This window comes from Pinus tabuliformis, chromosome 7 (assembly GCF_031772625.1).
Source record: "Pinus tabuliformis cultivar Carrire ecotype Pingquan chromosome 7, CPIR1, whole genome shotgun sequence".
Taxonomy (NCBI): Eukaryota; Viridiplantae; Streptophyta; class Pinopsida; order Pinales; family Pinaceae; genus Pinus; species Pinus tabuliformis.
This window is the reverse complement of record NC_142293.1, coordinates 1,146,149,978-1,146,172,086: the sequence shown is the minus strand read 5'-3', so window position 1 is coordinate 1,146,172,086 and position 22,109 is coordinate 1,146,149,978.

The window sequence follows — 22,109 nt, the reverse complement described above, 5'->3', positions numbered from 1 at the left end:
TATTCATGTTTTCAGAAAAAGGATAAGAAGAAAAGGTTGTTGTGTTCATTCATATGTGCAACAGTAAATTGTTTGATTAGATCATATTGAATACTAAGGATAGTTAGGGTTCCACATGTGTTAGCTCAGAACTCTTCTGAAACATGATCTCTTAATAGATATCTAGATGAGTGGTGTTTTTTAAGCATTTATCTCAACCTTTCATTACTGCAGTAGATAGTATTTCAATTCTCTAAATTAGCGAAAAATTCCCCTTTCTCCATTAGTAATCAAACTTCTTCTAAATCAATAGAAGGCTAGTTTGAGAAACCCTAGTGGTTTATCACCAGCTCAACAGTGACAAAGAGTGGATCCATTGCATCTATTTGTGTATACAACATTGTCACCTCAAAGTTTGTACGAACCCCGGGTTGATAAAGTAAAGTTGGTAGCCCCAGGAGTTGCAACATTCTTGCTGCAATACTGGTCCTCATCAAGGGGCCTCCCCCCCCAAGATCCATTTCAATGTTTTAGATCTTGGGGGCCTCCTCCCAAGATCCAAATAAGAGAGAGAATATAGAGAGCTCCAAAAATGAACTGATGAAATCCTTAATGAACAAAATCCATGAACTGATCCTCAGAAGACTTTTTTTAATTGAGGCATCTATTTTCTTAAATTTCCTCTATTTTCCTTCAATTTTCTCCTCACATGCAACCTATGACATTTCACCTTTCATAAATAAATGCCAATTAATGTCTCTTTACCTTTTCCAACGTCTTTTCCAATTTCCTTAGCCATAATAAACCAAATGAACACCCACTAGGATGTTTTTCCCAACATCTAGCTTGGAATACATGTTCCATGACCTTGGTCTTATTTTTCCTTTATTAACTTCATTACATGGATTTTTAACCTGGGGATGTTACAACCTCACATGAGGTGGTTGAGCTCAAGCTAAGTTGGCTTCTGATTATAATTATTCCCTTTCCACTTTTTAGTTTTAACATTCGACATATGTTCTTTGTTTCTTTCTTTTTTTGTAGTTGCATTAACCTTTAGGCATTTCTATGTCCTTCTTCTCATAGGATGAGATAAGTAGGGAACCAACATGAGAAATTGATAACAACCAACTCAAAATGTAGGACAATGGAGAAAGAGAATGCATGGAAGGACATGGTCACACTATCTCAATCTAAGCCCCATATTTATACCCCTCCTGGACAATGAATAAAATCTTTAGGGCAGTAAGACTTGCCTAGAAGGAAAAGATAACTATCAAGATAAAATAAGGCAACAAGTATAAATTCCAAGCTTCATAATTGATTTTCCAACTTCAAACCATGATCCTTATTTAAATTCCCAATACATTAAACAAAAACACTTCCTATAAATCAATGAGTGAGTGATGTACCTCATATGTCTTGAGCCACCATCATCGAATGAATATGTTGATTTGGGAAAATGAGTTGAGCATATGAGAAAGAGATTAGAGGGGTTGTTGTATGTGGAAAATGTTGGTCATCATCTCTATTTTACGTATCATGAAAACATAATCACCTATAAATGGCTCAAAAATGACATCATAAAAGTTTCTTTTCTAAAATTATCGATTACCGATGCATATAGATAAGAAATACATATTTTTGAATTTGTATCTCGACTTTACACATTTACTTATCAGGTGAATAATATAATTTCCTTTTAAATATATACATAAAATAATATGATATTGATTTATGATATTATTTACAAATTATTTTTTAACATTATATATGTTTTTGAATTCCCCCATTAATTCATAATTTGAAAATATATTTTATTTTATAATTTATTTTATAATTTATTATATAAATTTTATAAATTTTTCAATATAGTATTAATATAAATATTTCTTTTTAATAAATATTATTCAATATATTATATTATATTTAATTATCATATATAACTTTTAAAGGTTACAAATTATTTTAAACTAGTCATAATATTTAAAAATCATATATTATATTATTAACGTTGTTTAATTATTTTACATTTAAAAGTTTTTGGCTATAATTTGATGAAGAGTTTTTGTTGTTTAAAATGTGTTTTTAAAGCATAAATTTATTCAATGTCCTGAAAAACCTAAAGTATTCAGATTTTAGAGAGATTACAACTCAAACTTGTGAGTCCAACAAATCCCTACCTAATTTCAAACCAATTCCATCCAAAAATATAACTAGAAAAATTGCAAAACTTAAAGCAAGTAGTTACTACTATCGTATATATATAGAGAGAGAGGGGGAAGATTTATATTAATCAAAAAATAGATTTACATGGATTTTTCGAGAATGACCATGGAGGATTCAACCTCTCCTCAACATATTGCAATTGATGTTCGCTAGAACAATAGAATCCCATGCACACCCAAAACTAAAAACTCCCATATCCAATTTACAATAAGGCCAAGACCAGAATTGATGTGTCTTATTGCTAAATAATTTCATACATTGTTTTTAACCTTATGTAAATGTTATTATTAACTTTTAAACAACAAAAAATCTTACCAATATTCCCACGTAAAATCTATACAAAGTTATCATAACCAATACAAAAACAACCATACTCAACTATAGAGTGAACTAACATTTTCCAAAATGAAAAAAAAAACACACACACAAAAACAAACCAACAAGTGCCCCGTATATTATTATACAATATTACACAAATCATAAAATCACTTTCAAAAATTATATATGATATTGAATGGGTTATAACTATGCAATCTATTCGAATTAGATTGCGATTATTATTAAAAGAAAGATATTTTAAAAGAATAATCTATAGGGTTATATTATGAAATAAATTTCATATTAATATTTATAAATAATATTTACTCATTTTTATTTTTTTTGTTTTTTCATTATATATGTTTATTAAAATTATAATCATTTAATATGAAAATTATTATATTTCAATTATATAAATTAAAGAGTTATTTATAAATTTATATTTTTAATTATATAATTTTTTAGTAATAGATTTTTATTATATGATATTTTAACTTTAGCTTATGTGATATTTTAACTTATATTTTATAATTTATTTATAAAATATAATTTTAAATATATTATATTAAAGATAATATTGTTTTTTATTTATATATATGTTTGAAGATTTTGTGGTAGGGTTTTAATAAGTGAGAATTCCGAGGAATATCTATACTTGTCATTTTTAATAGTTATGTTTTGAGTCTCAATCATGATTCATTATTAGGAAATGATGTGAAAGGAAATAAGGGGGAAATAAAAAATAAATAAATTCAAATTAAAATTAAAATAAAAACTAAAAAATCAAGGAAAGCGGGGGAAGATCAACATAACAAAATAAAGAGAAATACAGAGAATTTTTTTTTTTATGAAGAATAAGATGAAAGAAATAAATAAAATAATAAATAACACAAAAAATAGAATGAATAAAAGAAATAAGAAGAAGTAAAATGTAGGATGACAAACAAAGGGAATAAAAGAAATAAATAAATAAAAAAGAAGCAAAGAAGCAAAGAATAAACTATAAAATACAAAATAAAATAAAATAGGAAAATGAAGGCATAATAAAAATGAAAATTAGAAAAATGAAAAAGAAAAATGAAAAAGATAAGAGAGAAAAAATCCAACAAGAAAGAGAGGCTTAAAGGGATGAAAGAGCCCTAATAAAAGAAGAAGAGGAATAAGATTTAAAAGTTATAGATGAATAAAATAACAAAGGAAATGAATAAACGAAAGGTATAGAGGAGGGAAAAAAATATTAATAAATAAATAATATAAAAATATAAAATACAAATAAAATACAAATAATATAAAAATATAAAATACAAATAAAATAAAATAAAATAAACAACCAATTTTTTAAAATTAAGTAAAAAAAAAGGAGAGAGTGAGGGAAAAAATAAAAGGAAGGAAACAATCATTGGATATGTGAGATTAAAGGAATCTAGCTAGTGCTCACCTCAGTCCCACCATCTCCGTTTAGATTATTAGGGTGCTTGATGATCTCCGAATCTTCTCTAATTTTGCATTTGAAATAATGATCCTTCTTAGTGATGATGCTAGAATCTTCAAGCCATAGGTGGTGCTTAGTTTGGAGGAATGTCCAGCCAGCACTGAGGAGTGCATCCTTTCATTCTTGATGTCAGTCGCATGTTCTTTGAATTTGATCTTGAATGATCGACCAATCTCCCTAATGTAGCACTTTCCGCAAGAACAATTGATCTTGTATACACCCTTGAACTGACGCTGATCAACCTTATCTTTAACTGATCTCATTTTTTTCCGTGTGGTATCAAGGGGCTTAAATGATGTAGTAATACCATTCTTCTTGAGGACCTTAGCAATTTTATCAGTGATACCATGATTGTAGGGGAGGAATTCTTTCCCATTGGGGGGGAGGAAGGGAATCTGGAAAAGGAGGGCCCTTTATGGTTCTTTTGATGGCTCTGCAAATGTCGCTATGGCTATAACCAATATCAAGAAAAACCTTAGTGAGGTGGATAATTTCTTGCCGAAGATGCTCCTTGTCACATAATTTTTTGTTGTTTATTTTATTTTAGTTGTAATCTATATATATATATAGATATAGATATAGATATAGATATAGATATAGATATAACTTATTTTTTTATTTGTTTTAGTCTTATTTTATTCTATTATTTATTATTTATTGTATTATTTTATTTATTTTCACTTTTTTCCTTCCTCTATCTCTTCTTTTTATTAATTTATTTTGTTATTTTATTCATTTATTGGTCTTATTCCTCTTCTTCTTTTATTAGGGCTCTTTCATCCCTTTAAGCCTCCCTTTCTTCTTGGATTTTCTCTCTCTTATCTTTTTCCTTTTTCTTTATCATTATTCTAATTTCTTCTTTTATTATGCCGTCATTTTCTTATTTTATTTTATTTTTATTATTACTCTATTATATATTATTATTATTATTATTATTGTTTTGTTTTTATTTTATTTTGATTTTGATTTTATATTTTATTTGTTGTTTCTTTTCTTCCCTTTTATTTTTTTGTTTGTCATTCTTCATTTTATTTCTTCTTCTTATTTCTTTCATTCCATTCTATTTTTTTTGTCTTATTCTTTCTTATTTTATTTATTTATTTCATCTTATTCTTCATAAAAAAATAAAAAATAATAATAATAATAATAATAATAAATAAATAAATAAAAATAAAAATAAAAAATCGCTCCTTATTTCTCTTTGATTTGTTATGTCGACCTTCCCATTCTTTCCTTGATTTTTTAATTTGTATTTATTTGTTTCTTTTTACCTTCTGTCCTTCTCTTATATCATTTCCTGATGACGAGTCTTGTTTGAAACTCGAAACATAGATATAAAAAAGACTACTATAGATATTCCTTCGAATTCTCTCTCTCATATATATATATAATTATAATTTTATTCAATTTAAATATATAAACTTTGTTTACTAAATTGTCATTTTGTTATTATTAACTATTATTAATCTCTTTCTAATTTTGAAGAATCAATATTCAAAGAGATTATTATCTCTTTATTAGTATATTAGTGTCCTGCAAATACAATCCATCCTCCTTTGTCTAAATACTATATTTTGATTTGGATTTTAGTTATTTCAAACTTAATAAAGAAGAAAACAACACTTATTCATGTGAAACAATAAATTAAAATAGCCATAGACTAAACTTCAGAAGGAAAAGAATTGTAAAATTTTCATTTGGAGCATTATTCTTTATGATATATTTCTTTATATTCCTCTCTGAATTACAATTTTTAAATTGTTATTAATACCTACTAAGGTTTGAGTTAGCTTTCAGTTAACATGTGTGATGTGGTCTATCATTGAGTTATTGTCAGTTAATTCGAGTTAAATGACATGCGGTGAGTTGTGGACTAGTTGATGGCTAAAATTAGTTATCGAGTGGAGTTAAACCTTAGTGTTTGTTAGTTATCTGATCTCTAATTTTAGAATAGAGACAATTTTGAGTTTAGTTGAGTAGTTAACTTTCTGTTAACTCAACTTAATCTCAGTTAACTAGTTAAAGCTACTAAAATTAACCCTAGTAGGTAATGCAATCCAAATTGGCCATTGAGATTGAATGAAGGCATACATTGTATTTATTATGGTACATAGGTTCTTTTGGGCAGAGCTTGAGAAGAAAGCATAACAATTCTCTTGGGAATTGTGCAAGGAAATAGGAGGAAATTTCTCTTTTTTAGGGGCAAAGTTGCGATAGGAAATAGGAGCTCCCAATAGGCCTTATTTGCCTAAGTGTTGGGCAAGTCTTGTGTAAAGTTATCAGTATTATAGGGAGGTTCATTCTTGAAGCAGATTTATGTAATAGATCAGATTGCTCAGTTGATTTAATACAAGTTCCTAGTTGGGTTCACGAGATAATATTATGTTCTATGTGTGATTATGTTTCTATTCATTGTTTTCTTTTCACATAATTTTGGTAGAGAAATATCACGTATTTTGCATATCACTTTACTCTCATTAGCAGTTGTGTGGTTTCAAGGATTTTCTACATGGTATCAGAGCTGAAAACAAGATAGGGACTAAGTTCCTTGATCATATTCAAAGCACACTGAAGAGAAGATCAGTTGGTGTAGGAATTCTACAAGTGCAGGAATCATGTATTTCTATGGTTTGAGGACAGATCATGCCCTAGAAGGGACTTCAAATTTTTTTGCATGGAAGGATAGAATGGAGGTTGTGTTATATGATAATGGGGTTTTCGAATACATCAAGATTGATATTCCTAAACATGTTGCATCAAATGCACAACAACTAGCTCAATAGAAGAAGGACACTGCCAAAACTAGGAGGATGATCCTAGAAGGAGTTAGAGACCATCTTATTCCAAATTTACATGGGAAGTAAACTCCATTACATATGTGGAAGGCCCTTACTGATATGTTTGAAAGAAATAATGATGCTAGAAAACTTTCTTAGAAGAACAAATTGAGGAACATTCAAATGGGCAAGGATGAACCCATTGTTACATATCTATCCAGGTTTGCTCAAGTGAGGGATGAACTTGGAGGTGTTGGAGAGACAATTCCACCAATTGATCTTGTGAGCCTTACTCTTCTTGGTCTTAAAAAAGTTTGGCATAGTTTCTAGGATGTAGTGAACATAAGAGACAAACTCCCAGATTGGGAGAGACTATGGCATTAGAGAAATTTTGAGGTCTAAAATGGGCCTTAAAAAAAATGTACAACAAAAATAAACTTGATAAGAACCAACAAGATTCAAGATGATTATTTCAACAATGGGGGATGATTCACCATTTTTGGAGTAAAAGGTAAAAAGATTAAAAAAAAAAAAAAAACAAGAAAATTTATTTTTTCAACTCGTATTTTCAACTTATCTCCCTATAGTTTTACTCAAATTTCGAAAGGGATAACTTATTGGATGATAAATTTAATTCCTCATCCAATGAATACCCATGTTGCATACTTTTGATGGACCCTGCTACACGAAAAATGAGAAATACATGAAAATCGTTATTGCAATGACGTTTTTTCATGTATTTCTCATTTTTCCTATAGCATAGTCCATTGAGAGCATGCAACATGGGTGATCCTTGGATGAAGAATTATATTCCACATCCAACAAGTGCTCTTGCTCAAAATTTGAGTAAAACCGTAGGGAGATAAGTTGAAAATACGAGTTGAAAAAATATTTTTTTTCTTTTTTTTGTTTCCCTCTAAAATTTGATGATGTAATCTAATTTTATTTTATTATTTCTACTATTATTTTATATAATATTCCTTAGGAAGCCCATTTGAGACCTCAAAATTTCTTTAATTTCAGATATTATGCAGGAATAGATAAGGAGGAACACAAGGGATGGAGTCTCATCTAAGACAAAGGATGAGGGGAAGTTTGCTTTAGCTAGCAAAGGGAAGAAAGCCAAGGGTGAGGAGGCCCAAGGAAAAATAGAGTCTAGTCAGAATGGAGGCACGAAAAAGAAGGATCTTAGCAAGATCAAATGTTTTCAATGTCATGAGTTTGGACATTATGCTACAAAATTTCCAAACAAGAAATCTAGCAAGAATGTAGCAACAACAACAGGAGGAGAAGCATTCTCTTCTTAGTTCAAATTGAACTTATCCCTGATAGATTGCATGACGGACTCAATATGAGGTAATGCGTGGTACATTGAATCCGAGGCTTCATTCCACATGGCAAGGAACAAATACCTCTTCAACAATTTGGAGGAGAAAAACATACAATTCCATATTAAGGTTGGAGAGGATGACAAATAGTTGACCAAAGGAGTTGGTACAGTTAGGTTTAAGAGGGAGTTTGGTTCCATTCTCCATCTCAAGAATATGATGTATGTTCTAGGATTGAAGAAAAGCCTTGTCACGGTAGAAACCATTGAATACAAAGGGTATGTTGTTATATTCAACAAAGGGAAGACCTACCTCAAACATTCTTCTTCAGTACAATTCAAGCAGACTGGGGTCAAGATCAAGAGCCTCTACAAATTGGAAGTTGATGGATGTGCAACCTTGAGAAGTAAGGAAGAGAGTTTCCAAAGTAGAGATGTGGTGGTTGAGCGAGAGAATGATAGAGCTCTTAAGATGGAGCCTCAACCAATATCTTAGTTTCAGTCTAAGTTAGTTGGAAGTTGGGCTGACCAACAGGATGATGATGAGGGCCATAGCCTAGGGTGAGTGGAGGCTGCCACTCAGTCAAAGACTTCCATTATAGCGAAAGTTTGAGCCAAGTGGGCAGATGATTTGGTTAATGGAGCTCATACGAGAGTTGAGTTTCCTAGCACCAAGAAGAAGGCACCTAGATACACAAGGCACATGGCTATTTCTAGTTCAAGGGGAGAAACTGCAACAATAGAGAACTTAATAGAGCTGAAAACAGATCCACGTGGACGAGGTTCTTCCGAGAATCCCTTCCTCACTAAGAGGGAGTGTTGAAAATGTAGCTAGAAATGACTTCTTTGACTTGTGCCTTAGTAAAAGATGCCAATTCAAATTCAATCTCATAGTTGCCTGAGTTAGATTTCAATTAACATGTGTGATGTGGTCTATCACTGAGTTATTGTTAGTTAATTCGATTTAGATGGTAGGCAGTGAGTTGTGGACTAGATGATGGTTAAAATTAACTATCTACTGGATTTAAACTCTAGTGTTTGTCAATTAACTGATATCTAGTTATAAAATAGAGATAGTTTTGAGTTTAGTTGAGTAGTTGACATTCTGTTAATTCAACTTACTCTCAGTTAACTATTTGCAGTTGCTAAAATTAGCCCTAGTCATGCAATTTGAATTGCTTATTGAGATTGAATGAAGGCACAAATTGTATTTATTATGGTACATAGGTTTTTGTGGGAAGAGATTGAGAATAAATCAAAGAAATTCTCTTGGGAATTGCACAATGAACTAAGATGAAATTCCTATTTTTTAGGGGAAGGTTGGCACTTTAAGGCTTCCTTAAGGAAGGAAGGCCAGCACAGGACACTTCTATTTATTCCCCTTGCGGGAGAACCTTACGGATACATCTGAGAATGAATATCCAGATGCCAATCCTATTCATTATCGGACTTACTTTGAGGCTTGTTCACTGGCATGGCGATAAGGAGGCGAAAGGATAGCCCGAGCGAAGCGGGCGAGGAACTTCGATTACTGGATCTAAAAACAGGATCACGATAGGAAAAATTGTGGTAGGACAAATGAACTCCTAATAGGCCTTATTTTCCTAAGTGTTGGGAAATTATTGTGCAGAGTTGATCAGTATTGCAGGGAGCTTCAGGCTTGAAGTAGATTCAATGTAATAGATCATATTTCTCAGTTGATTTAATACAAGCAAGAGGGTTTTTTCCCAATTGGGTTCCCTAGATGAATTTTGTGTTCTATCTGTGATTTTGTTTCTATTCATTTTTTTTGTGTTCTATGTGTTATTTTGTTTCTATTCATTTTTTTCTTTCCGCAAAATTTTCATAAAGAAATTTTGCGTCTTTCGCAAATTAGTTTTCTCTCATTAATAGTTGCAAGGTTTCAAGTATTTTCTACAAATATAACATAATGTTAATAAAGTAAAAAATTTGACAATTCACCAATTTTTATGGGGATCATGGTTGACATCTTATAATCAACATAAAACAAATCAATAATTCAAATTATTTTTTATTAATTAACTGTTTGTACTGATTAATCGTAAATATGAACATAATGTAACATTAATATGTTTGTGTTGAGTTAACATATCTTAATTATTTAGAAATGTACATGTTAAAGAATATATATATATATATATATATATATATATATATATATATATATATATATATATATATATATATATAATTGATGTTACTTTTGATTAAAATTAAATTAGAGAAAGATATATTGAAAAAAAAAAATTGTAATTATAAATTGTCATCTTGTAATCAAAGTAAAACAAATCACTAATTTAAGTTAATTTTTTATTAATTAACTTTTTGTATTGACTAATTGTAAATACAAATATAATATAACGTTAATATGGTTCTGTTGAGTTAACATATCTTCATTAGATCCTAAAAAGTAGTAACTATATACAAATAATTTTTTTTAATAAAATTAAGAAAGAAATACTCACAAGATTCGAAAAAATAATAACTAATTATCATAATAGTTATTAATTATAAAAGTTGTATGTAAATAAAACAAATTTAACTAATTTAAGGAAGAAAAAACTTAAAATTAGTAACTATATACAAATAAAATTATTTTAAATGAGTTAGGAAAGAAATGCTCACACGATTCTAAAAACTAATAACTAAACAAGTGTTGCAGGGCACCGTAATCCCTACCATTTTGGTTAAGGATAATGTTGCTACAAAATTTGCATACAGAAGCTGCTAGTATGATATATATAAAACATACTATGAAATATTTAAAATGACTTTAGTTGAATATGGAGAAGATTAATATATATTTTCATATATGTAAGCTAACAAAAAATGATTAGTCTATGATTTTTTTTTTACACAGCACAATTTTATTCAGATTTGTATGATAAAGTTTGAAAATTTATATCCCTAAAAAACAATTCTTGTAATTCAATTACAAAATAGTAACTTTAATAGGGCTTGTTCTAATCACATTTAAATTATGTACACATACAACTAAATAGATGCCACATTCATATAGATCTGAATTACATATTGTTTATCACAATGAATAATTACATGGTGTTGATCAATTTGGCATGACACTTAACATGATGCTAGACTTTTTTCCAGGCAAGGACTAATATTGTGAAAATTGTAAGGGATTTTTCTTGTGTTTCTTTTGGCTTATGTATTGAACCATTTCCCATCTCATAACTTGTTGATGTTTTGAAAAAGAGATGAAGAAACAATATTTAATAATGCTTCTTTGTTTTTTTTTTATAAAAATTATCATGCGTTGTTTAATAACTTTCAAAAATAATGGAGAAAGTAGGAATTCAAGTAGACTGGAGAAGAGCTATTTTCTAATTATATGAAAAGTTTATTGTAAAATTGAGGATTCCAATAAATGATAAAATTAGAAGGATTAGTCAAAATCAAGAGTAGAATAGAAATGACATAAGAATGTATCGTATATTTGACTTATAGACTTATATATAAATTAATTAAAAAATTGAATCATAAAAAATAAAGTATGCATATAAAAAGTTATGCTTTGTTATTGTTAATTTATGTGGATGATGTTATGCTATTAACAAATCATAAAAATACTTGTGATAAATATAATCGTTTCATATAATAGTGGCATTTTCTTCTTCGATAATATCATTGTTATTATTAAAACTGTTGTGTACAAAATAGGTAACCATGAGCATGAATGCTCTCTATTTTATACATAACAAATGTTTTTTTTCTTGTTGCAATTATCTATTTATATATAAAAATATTAAAATAAATTATAGAATGAATTCACCTAAATTTTTATATAAATATATAATATACAATATAATTTTAGAATATGAGAAATAGTATGTTGTTAAATATAAAATTTATTAAATTGTAATTATTTATTTTTTCCTTAGAAAATAAGTTAAACCATTAATATTATTAATGGAATTGATGTAAAATATCATATAAATATATGCAATGTAATTTAAACTTTATCCTTTCTTAGTAAAGTAGCTTTGTATATGTCATTCTAAATTCTCTTGATTTTGTTTTCACATAATATCAATATATAGATTTAAATTGATGTAAGATGTGGAAAATTTAGATTATGATATTTAGATAAAGTTAGTTCATATTTTGTAAATTATTATTTTTTAATAAATTTTATTTGCAATAATATAAATAATATTTAGATTATCTTATTTAAAATAATAAATGGTAATTAGGTATATTGTAAGGTATTTTTTATTTATTTATTTTTATTTATTAAAATTTTATGAATAATAGAAAAAATAACAATTTTATTTAAAATAATATAAATTTCTATTTCTATTTTAAAAATAATATAAATTTTTGCTAAATCAATTTTTGTTTTTTTTACAATATCAATTTTGACCAAAAAAAAAAAGGGGGTTAAAGATATAATTTATAATTTGTTTTAAATGAAAATAAAAAATAAATTTTAAATAAATATAAATCAAAAAGAAAAACCATTTTTGAAAACAAATATATTTGATTTTAGTTATTTCTAAATTTACAATTTAAATTTTATTAAAAAGATTGTAATAAATATTATTAAATTTAATTAAAAAAACTTATAAAAAATATTAATTGTTTTTAGGAAAATATTATATTATAAATATGGGTTAGATGTTGGAAAGTTAGCCTAGCAACCAAACATCACATCTTTCTATTTTCAAAGTTGTGGTGACTTTTTATATAGAGATTTGTGAATGAGATTTAGATCATTTAAGATCATTTTCACATGTATATAGGAAAAGAGAAGTATAAACTCCTAAGATCATTTGCTCATAATAAATTTGTATAAATTTTAAAGATAATATATTTGCATTAAAATAAAATATTAAATATTAAATGTAATATTTCAACGATATTACTAATGTTTATTTAAATTGTGATCGTCCCTATAGTTCTTTACTAATAATTATAATTTCAGTTATGTTAATTGAACTTATCCACATTGTATACAAGTACATAACATGCAATATAAGTCTCAAATAAAATTTAATATATTTCTCTATAATTTACAATTTTACTAAGAACAAATATTATAATAATAAAAATTACTAATATTACATCATTTTTAAACAATTACCTATCAAGGTTTATCTCTTTAAATGATATTATTGGTAAAATATGAAAATATAGAATTTTTCCCATTAAATATATTATGATATAAACATACCATTAAAATGTTGACCAAAGTTCAATGATGACTTCTAGATTGCTGATAAATCAAAATCCACGTGTACAAAGATGAACTAATATCATGAAACCAATGCAAATAAATGAAACTTCATCATCGAAACTATTAGAATCGATGAACTGATATCTGAAAATTATCAAAATTTTGGTGTAGGTAAAGATAAAATCAATTTTTAAAATTTTCCTTTATTCTTGTGCCATTATGTAGAAGGATCAATCTTGTTACATTTTACCTTAGACTTCAGTGGATAATTAATACAATTTTGAGGAATATTATTTACAAAAGATTAAGTTCTTTCTTAATTTTATTGAATAATTTACAGTGTTGGTTAACTTAAGATTGGTGTTGCTTAACTTATAATTGTACCACATATTTTAAGAGGATTAAAGCATAGATATAAAGGTATGTTGCTTGTTGTTTTTATTTTGTTTTGTTTAAATTATGTTTTCAAAATTAATTCTTAATTTAACTCTTATTATAATTTTATGATTATGAGTTTTTCTTTCTATTTATTTCTCTATAGGTTGGGTAGATATAATTATAGGTTTTGAAGCAATAAATAAATAATTACAAGCTAGACACAAGTTTGAAGCTAACATACATGAGATTTATTAAAAATTATGAAGAGTTGGGCTAGTTAAACAAAATATGCAGTTTTGTATATCAAATTGTAGTTTAATCTCATAGTTACTTTAGCTATTACTTGTTCACACAGAAAACATAGCCTGTGCATTAAGATGAATACAGTCCACTGAAAAAACAGAGATACTCTACAATTTTTGTTTAGCTGTGAGGAAAACTTTTGTTTGCATCAACAAGTAATTCTTCTACATCTTAATAAAATTAAAAATTTCTTACAAATTAAATTAATTTAAGTAGTCCAAGATAGCTCAAAAAAAGAGAAATATATAGAAAATTTGTATGTAAATCAAGAAACTTCATAAATCCTAATAAAAACAAAATATTCATTCAAATCATGGACCTACATAAAAGTTGCTAGCAAATTTCAAAATGTATAAAAAGCCCGCCGATGTTAGAAAATTATTTGTAACAATTAAAAACTATTAAAATATGATGCAGGTCAAATAACCATAGGTTCTTACAAAAAAATCATATAAAAATTGAATTGAAACTCACACCATGTATGCTCATAAAATATTCAAAATTAATTAATAAAATAAATACAGGAGAACTGACCCAATGATTGGCCTTTCATTCCTCACACTCACTCACACAATACTACATACATACATGCCTCATGGCTCACCCCAATTTATACAAATGGATTAGAACCCGAGGTAGGTTCTAGATCCCTAAACTAACTCCCAAAATATATATCATGGTCTCTAACATCTCTCATCTAATCTCTTGTCCCTGTATAAGAGCTAACTAATACATAATCCTCTCAAACCTTCCACAATACTCTTGAATCTTTTCCTATTTATACTAATCTTCATTCTCTCTTAAAAACTATAGAAAAATACAATAATTAATTAAATCCTCACTTTACAAACCAACTCCTCTAGTAAACAATTGACCTAGGTTAGATTACCTGCATCAGACTCACCAAGTAAAAATAATTCATGGCCTCCAGACCATATGTCTTCATAAGATGATAAAATCCTCCTAGATCCCAAACTTTAGTTTGTCCCTGATCATGTACTTTATTATGTTGTTGATGTTCTGTGTTTGTTCTTTAATGACTTCCAGGTTTCCATACTTTATGTTGCAATTATTCCTTCTCCTTGTTGATATATATGTGTTCTGTTGTCATCAACAAGCTTCTACCATCTTCTTTCCTTCCTGTAATATGTCTCTTTTGGGACACTTTCACCATCAATCTTATAATCTCTTCAATTGCCTTGTCCAACTTGTTTTCTTGCTGGTAAAAATCACCTATTCTTTGTTGAAAATGAATGTTTTCCTCCATGAATTCATTAAGATACTACTCATCTTCTATCATTCTCTATCTCTTCTCTTGGAAGTTGTCCTCATTACTGCCACTTTGCTGTTGCATTTTTTTCATTGATACCTTGTCCTCATCCTATATGAAATTGTTGCAGTCCATCATCATTTCATTTGCTTCACAATTGTTCTTTGGATTGTCCAACCAATCCTTTAAAAAATCCATTTCTGTAGCAACAACCTCCATATCTATGCCTTTGTAGACTTGCATAGGTTCATCTAATGGTTCTTGAGCTTCCTTAATATCCAGCTTACTCTCGATTTCTTGCAATTCTCCACTGCCTGCAAACACAAAATAAGTATTAATTTCAAAATCATGAGACCTAGAGGTCTCTTTTATGGCTTCCTGCATCCCTTCCTTATGTAGCATATAATCCTTCAAGCTACCCACTGACTCTTCTTCATCTTCTTTAATTTTCTTATTGGTGTCCATATCCATACATTCATCATCCTCGTCACCAAGCAATGATCCTTACTTTGGTTCACATTATATATGTTTGTCTGGAGTTTCTTTGCTTCTAAAACTTTTAGTTTATGCTTTTGTCTTCTTTCCAGCAATTGTTGGATTGGCTATTTAATTGTTCTCTTTATTACCCATCTGTGTCTCTATCTTTGTAATAGCTCCATTAATATGGCAAGTCATGCCTTTAATTCCACAAACTCTTTCTCTTCATCAACAATGCTAACTGCTATGTTATTGTTGTGACATTTATCTCAATCTATATTCATCTTCTTTCGTGAACTTCACCTTGTTCACTGTAACCTGCAACTTAATCACTTTTCCAAGTTATCTCCTCTTAATTTGGTCAATGGTTCACTTCACTTGAACCTGAACTTGGTTAATGGTTCACTTCACTTGAACCTGAACTTGGTCAATGGTTCACTTCACTTGAACCTTACTCCTGAGCACTCATTGCTCCTCTTTTTGCTACAAACAACAACTGTAGTAACTCTTCAGATTGCCTTTACAATGAATAGACTTTGGGTGTCGGGCTCCGTCGATCATGCACCCATTACAATCACCTTTGACTTGACTTAAATTTCCTTTTGACTCTAGACTTTTACATCAATTCTACATTAGTGGACCTTGGGTGTCGAGTACAACCGAAAATGCACCCTTTTTATTACAACAAACTTTGACAAAATAACTTTTCAAACCCCTCTAATTTCAATATTATCCATCCAAAAATTTCAAATTTCAATAATAATCACACTTTATCACTCCAAAAATTACTTATAACTCCAAAATTTAAAAAAATTCACTTATTTCTCCATTAAAAATTTACCAACATTTCTTATCTCTCATCATATTCACCACTAATTCTCTCTCCATCCAAATATTATTCTCCACTAACTCTCAAACATATTAAAGTTTATGAAACATTAAGTTTTAAACTTCGTTCTCACCCCACTCCATGTGCATGTTGAATGAAAGATATATAAAATTCATTTTTAATTACATGACTCCATTCACATTTCACATATATATAAAGTATGTTATAGGGACATTAAAATTAATGTTGAGACTTCATATGTAGGCATACGTCCACGCAGATCATAGGTTGTACAACTTCATTCCAACGCAACTCAATAAACAAGGTCCATCACACGCATAAGGGTTTTGTTTTATTAATACACAACTCATAATTGCAGTTTTCAATGCAGATGTCTTACTCAAGTCTGTGTTTGCCTACGATCTCACTGAGTCTATTTCCTTACTGTTTGCTTACGATCTCGCTTCTCAAAGGAAACAAATCCGTTGACAGTATTTCATCCATACTGAAAATTTGTTTTACCTTTGATGCATTCTCTAGCTCTCCAGTCAACTATGCGTAATTTCCTGTAGCAATCTCTATGACCAGAGATTTTAACTCACTTTTGCTCATAGATGACGATTGCTCAACCAACAATCAATTGTTTGGATTGCTTTTCATTGTTAATATTTGACTCTTCGTCCAACCAAAATGGTGGTGCACCTTTCTGCAATTATTGGTGCCCCCTATGCTGCTCAAAAAGCAATTGTCTTTAAATAATACTCTGCGCTCCAATAATGCTTCAACAACGCTCTGCTTAATATTTCACGCCCAAGGCAGATGGGTCACCAAATGTAACAATGCTCCATCAAATCTTTCACTCCAATAATGCTCTCCAATTGCTTCAAAAGTTTCACAAAAATGCAATTTCAGCTCCTCCCTAATGCTTTGATACCAAATTTTGATGCAGGTCAAATAACCATAGGGTTTTACACAAAAAAAAACACATAAAACTAAATTGAAACTGACACCAAGTATAAGTATAAAATATTAAGAATTAACTAATAAAATATACACAAGAAAACTGACCCAATGATTGGCCTCTCATTCCTCATACTCATTCACACAACAACACACATTCACACAACAACACATACATACATGCCTCATGGCTCACTTCAATTTATACAAATGAATTAGAATTCAAGGTAGGTTATAGATCCTTAAACTAACTCCCAAAATATCTCTGAGGATCCATAACATCTCTCATCTAATCTCTTATCCCTATATAAGAACTAACTAATCCATAATCCTCCCAAACCTTCCACAATACTCTAAAATCTTCCCCTATTTACAATAATCTTCATTCTCTTTTAAAAACTATAGAAAAATACAATAATTAATTAAACCCTCACTTTACAAACTAACTCCTCTAGTAAACAATTGACCTAGGTTAGATGCACTTTCATCAAAATATAAAATAAAATAAATAGAATTTAGATAAAAAAAGATCCATGATCAAAATTATTTATTTAAAAAAATGAATTAAAAAAATGAAAATTATATGAAGAAATCAAGAATTAAAATTATTTATTAAATAAAATACAACTATAAAATTATTCTGTTAAGAAATGTTTTGCAAATGAATAATATAAATTCCCCGGATGCGAGTGTTTAAGATGGCCTTAAATTCGATGGGACTGGAGTGGGGTGAGAAAGGCCGCCACCTGCGAGCCTTGTACAGCGAAGCTATTTACTAGTGGACAGATGATCATAGGCAGGTGGGCATTGCTCTGTTTAAGGGAATTAGTGCAGGCGACCTTGAATTATCTTTCACCTCTGCACGCTCAGTTATGTTCTGGCTCTCGGCTCCCATGAATGCCATAGTTATAGCGGGCGCGTCTCGAGGCAGGGGAAAGGGTATTAAAACCAGCCTCCGCCATGGGTTTGTTCAGGTGTCTCTTATGTTATGTTGGTTGGATGCAACGAAGCTGGGCTCATGCCCTGTTAGTTCGGAGAAGCTGCCTCTGTCAATTTCCTTGATTCTCTCTATAGCTTTGGGCTCCCGTCTGTTTGTTTGCTTGTCTGGCCTGCGCCCTACTTCTCTGGTTGCTCGTTCTAGTGTCCACAAAAGTGTCGTCGTTGTCAACATGCCTCGACTCCGCCAAAGGATGTTAAGTCGCAGAGGCACCTCTCGGAGGGCGCCTTCTTGCCCTTCTTCCCTCTCTCCCTCCAGTGACTTCACTTCCAGCCATTACCCTCGCACTCGCAGCGAGAGAGGGCGCTTTCTGTGGCCCAGTCAATTCCTTGAGCCCAGTTCTCCAGGTTCCTCGTCCTCGCCCTCCTTCGGCTCTGCAATCTTCACTTTTAATTACACCCTGAATTGTCCAAGGATTACCGCCCATGTCTCGGTGCTCTTTCTCGAGGAAGCCCAGGAAGATGGAGAGTCCAGTGCTCATCTGGAGGACCGAGGCTTAGTTTCTGTGCCGAATTCTGGCTCCCCGCGAGCTATGGAAATTCCTGCAAGCGATGTTAATGACATAGTGATGGAGCCAATGGCCCCGGGTTCGTTTGTGAACGATGATGCTCGAGCTCAGGATCTGTCTGACGGTGGTTGGTGCAGGATCATGGAGGAGCCTCCAGGCGCCTAATTCTTGCTCTGCAGCTCTGTCTCAGGTTATGCGGCCTAGTATAGAGGGCTTTTTGTCACAGTTGTTAATTTTTGTAATTGTTGTTACGCCAGGGTTAAATACGCATGTTTTTTGTAATGCTTGTAAACTCAGTAAGGCCAAGATGGTTAACACTAGATCCCATGTGTGGGATTGCATAACATGGCCTCGTCCAAACTCTCTGTTCTAGACAATTTTCTATTTCATGCTGCCTTTCCTTCTGGGCAGCTGTTTTTGATGCTAGTCATGCTGTAATTGTAACCTTTAATGTGAATAATAGAATAGTCTTATTTAAAAAAAAAAAAAATGAATAATATAAATTAAAATGTAGGTATATCAAAAAATAATACTGGCAAATAAATATATAAGGTGAATGTCTACATAAATTTTTAAAGATAAAAGTGCAAGCATAATTCTTTAGAAAGATATTTATACTAGAATATTTCCAGATTTTCTTTAAAAATGTTTGCAAATACATAATGCTTGTAAGGATTATGTGTGTGTGTGTGTGTGGTTCTTGAAAATTAAAATCGCTAAGGAAAAAGAATGTGTGGCTGTGATAATAGAAAAAAATACAAAATAGCAGACGCTCCACACAAGAGAAAGACTTTGATACCATGGCAAGAATTGGTTGACTACCTCCATGTGCAAACATTCTGCCAAGTCTTCTCACCAACTCAGAATCCTTGCACTGAAAGACTAATGAAATAACATAATGATAATATGGAATTTATTTTACAAAATATAGTAAAAACAATAAAAGGAAATTATAAAGATAGGGAAAGATTCAATAATAAATAGAATCAAACTCTTACCATATTAAAAGATTAAACATAATGTTAAATTCTATAATGACTATAACAACCCTAAAAATTAATTTCCAAATTTTTCGACAAAGATCACACTTCTCATTCACAATTATTTAAGATTAAAAATAATGTTAAATTCTATAATGACTACAACAACCCTAAAAATTATACCCTAAAAATTAATTTCCAAATTTTTCGACAAAAATCACACTTCTCATTCACAATTATTTATTAGTACCAATAAATTGTTTGGCGATTCTATAAACTGCGTTTTGTAACGATTCTATAAAAATTATACCTTAAAAATTAATTTCCAAATTTTTCGACAAAAATCACACTTCTCATTCACAATTATTTATTAGTACTAATAAATTGTTTGACAATTCTATAAACTTCGATTTAGAACGATTCTATAAAAATTATACCCTAAAAATTAATTTCCAAATTTTTCGACAAATATCACACTTCTCATTCACAATTATTTATTAGTACTCATAAATTGTTTGACAATTCTATAAACTTCGTTTTGTAACAATTCTATAAATTTTGTTTCATATTATTATCCGTGGCCTGATAAGACTAATGTGAGTTAATTCAACTACATTTTGATTTGGCTTTTTATGTTTTATGGTTGACCCATCTTGTGTATCACAAGGAAGAGATCCATGAGTTACGGAAGGATATTAACTAAAATAATAAAACTAGAGAAATAATTATGTTAATTAATTTTTTTCTAAATTTTATAATTTACTCTTTTTTTTTATTTTACTATCTTTATAAAAAAACATTTTTGCAATTTTTTATTGGGTGTATCTTTCTCTAATTTAACTTTAATTAAAAGTAATATCAACTAATTTGATTTAAATAAATAAATATTTATTTTGTAATTATGATATTTTCTTTTTTTTATTCTTTAACATGTAGATTTTTAAGTAATAAAGATATGTTAACTCAACCCAACCATATTAACTTTATGTTGGTATTTACAATTAGTCAATACAAAGAGTTAATTAATAAAAAATTAGTTTGAATTATTGATATTTTTACTTTATTAACATTATTTTATATTGATATTTACAATTAGTTATTTACATTAAATATAATTCTCCATAATTCTTGAAATTTATTACTATAAAATTTCATATAACCCTCTATAACTTCATGTATTTATTTACTTTAAATATGTATCATTATTTGAGCTTATATAGTCATTATGTTATTATTTAGTTATTATTTTTTAAAATCATGGGAACATTTTTTTCCTAATTTTGTTAAAATAGTTTTATTTATATAGTTACTAATTTTTAGGATCTCTTAAGCTTTTCTTTCCTAACTTTGTTAAATTTGTTTTATTTACATATAACTTTTATAATTAATAACTATTATGATAATTAGTTATTAGCTTTTAGAATCTTGTAAGCATTTCTTTCCTAATTTTATTAATTTTTATTTATTTATATATAGTTACTAATTTTTAGGATCTAATAAAAATAGGTTAACTCAACACAACCATAATAAAGGTATGTTACCTCAACACAACCATGTTAACATTATGTGTTTGTATTTATAATTAGTCAAATACAGAGAATGAATTAATAAAAATCCAGTTTGAATTATTGATTTGTTTTAGTTTGATTACAAGATGTTAGTTTTTATTTACATTTTTTTTCGAGTATATCTTTTTCTAATTTAACTTTAACAAAAAGTAATATCAAATAGTTTGATTTAAATAAATAATATATATATATATATATATATATTAATTAAGATATTTTCTTTATTTGATTTTTTAACAAATGAATTTTTAAATAATAACAATATGTTAACTCAACACAACCATATTAACATTATGTTATGTTCAAATTTACAATTAGTCAATACAAATAGTTAATTAATAAAAAATAGTTTGAATTATTGATTTGATTTATGTTGATTACAAGATGTCAATGATAATCCCCATGAAGATTGGCGAATTAGGTGACCAAATTTCATGGGTGACATGAGATACATGTCAAAAAAACTCAAATAAGACACCCAAACTTTTAAGCCAATCAC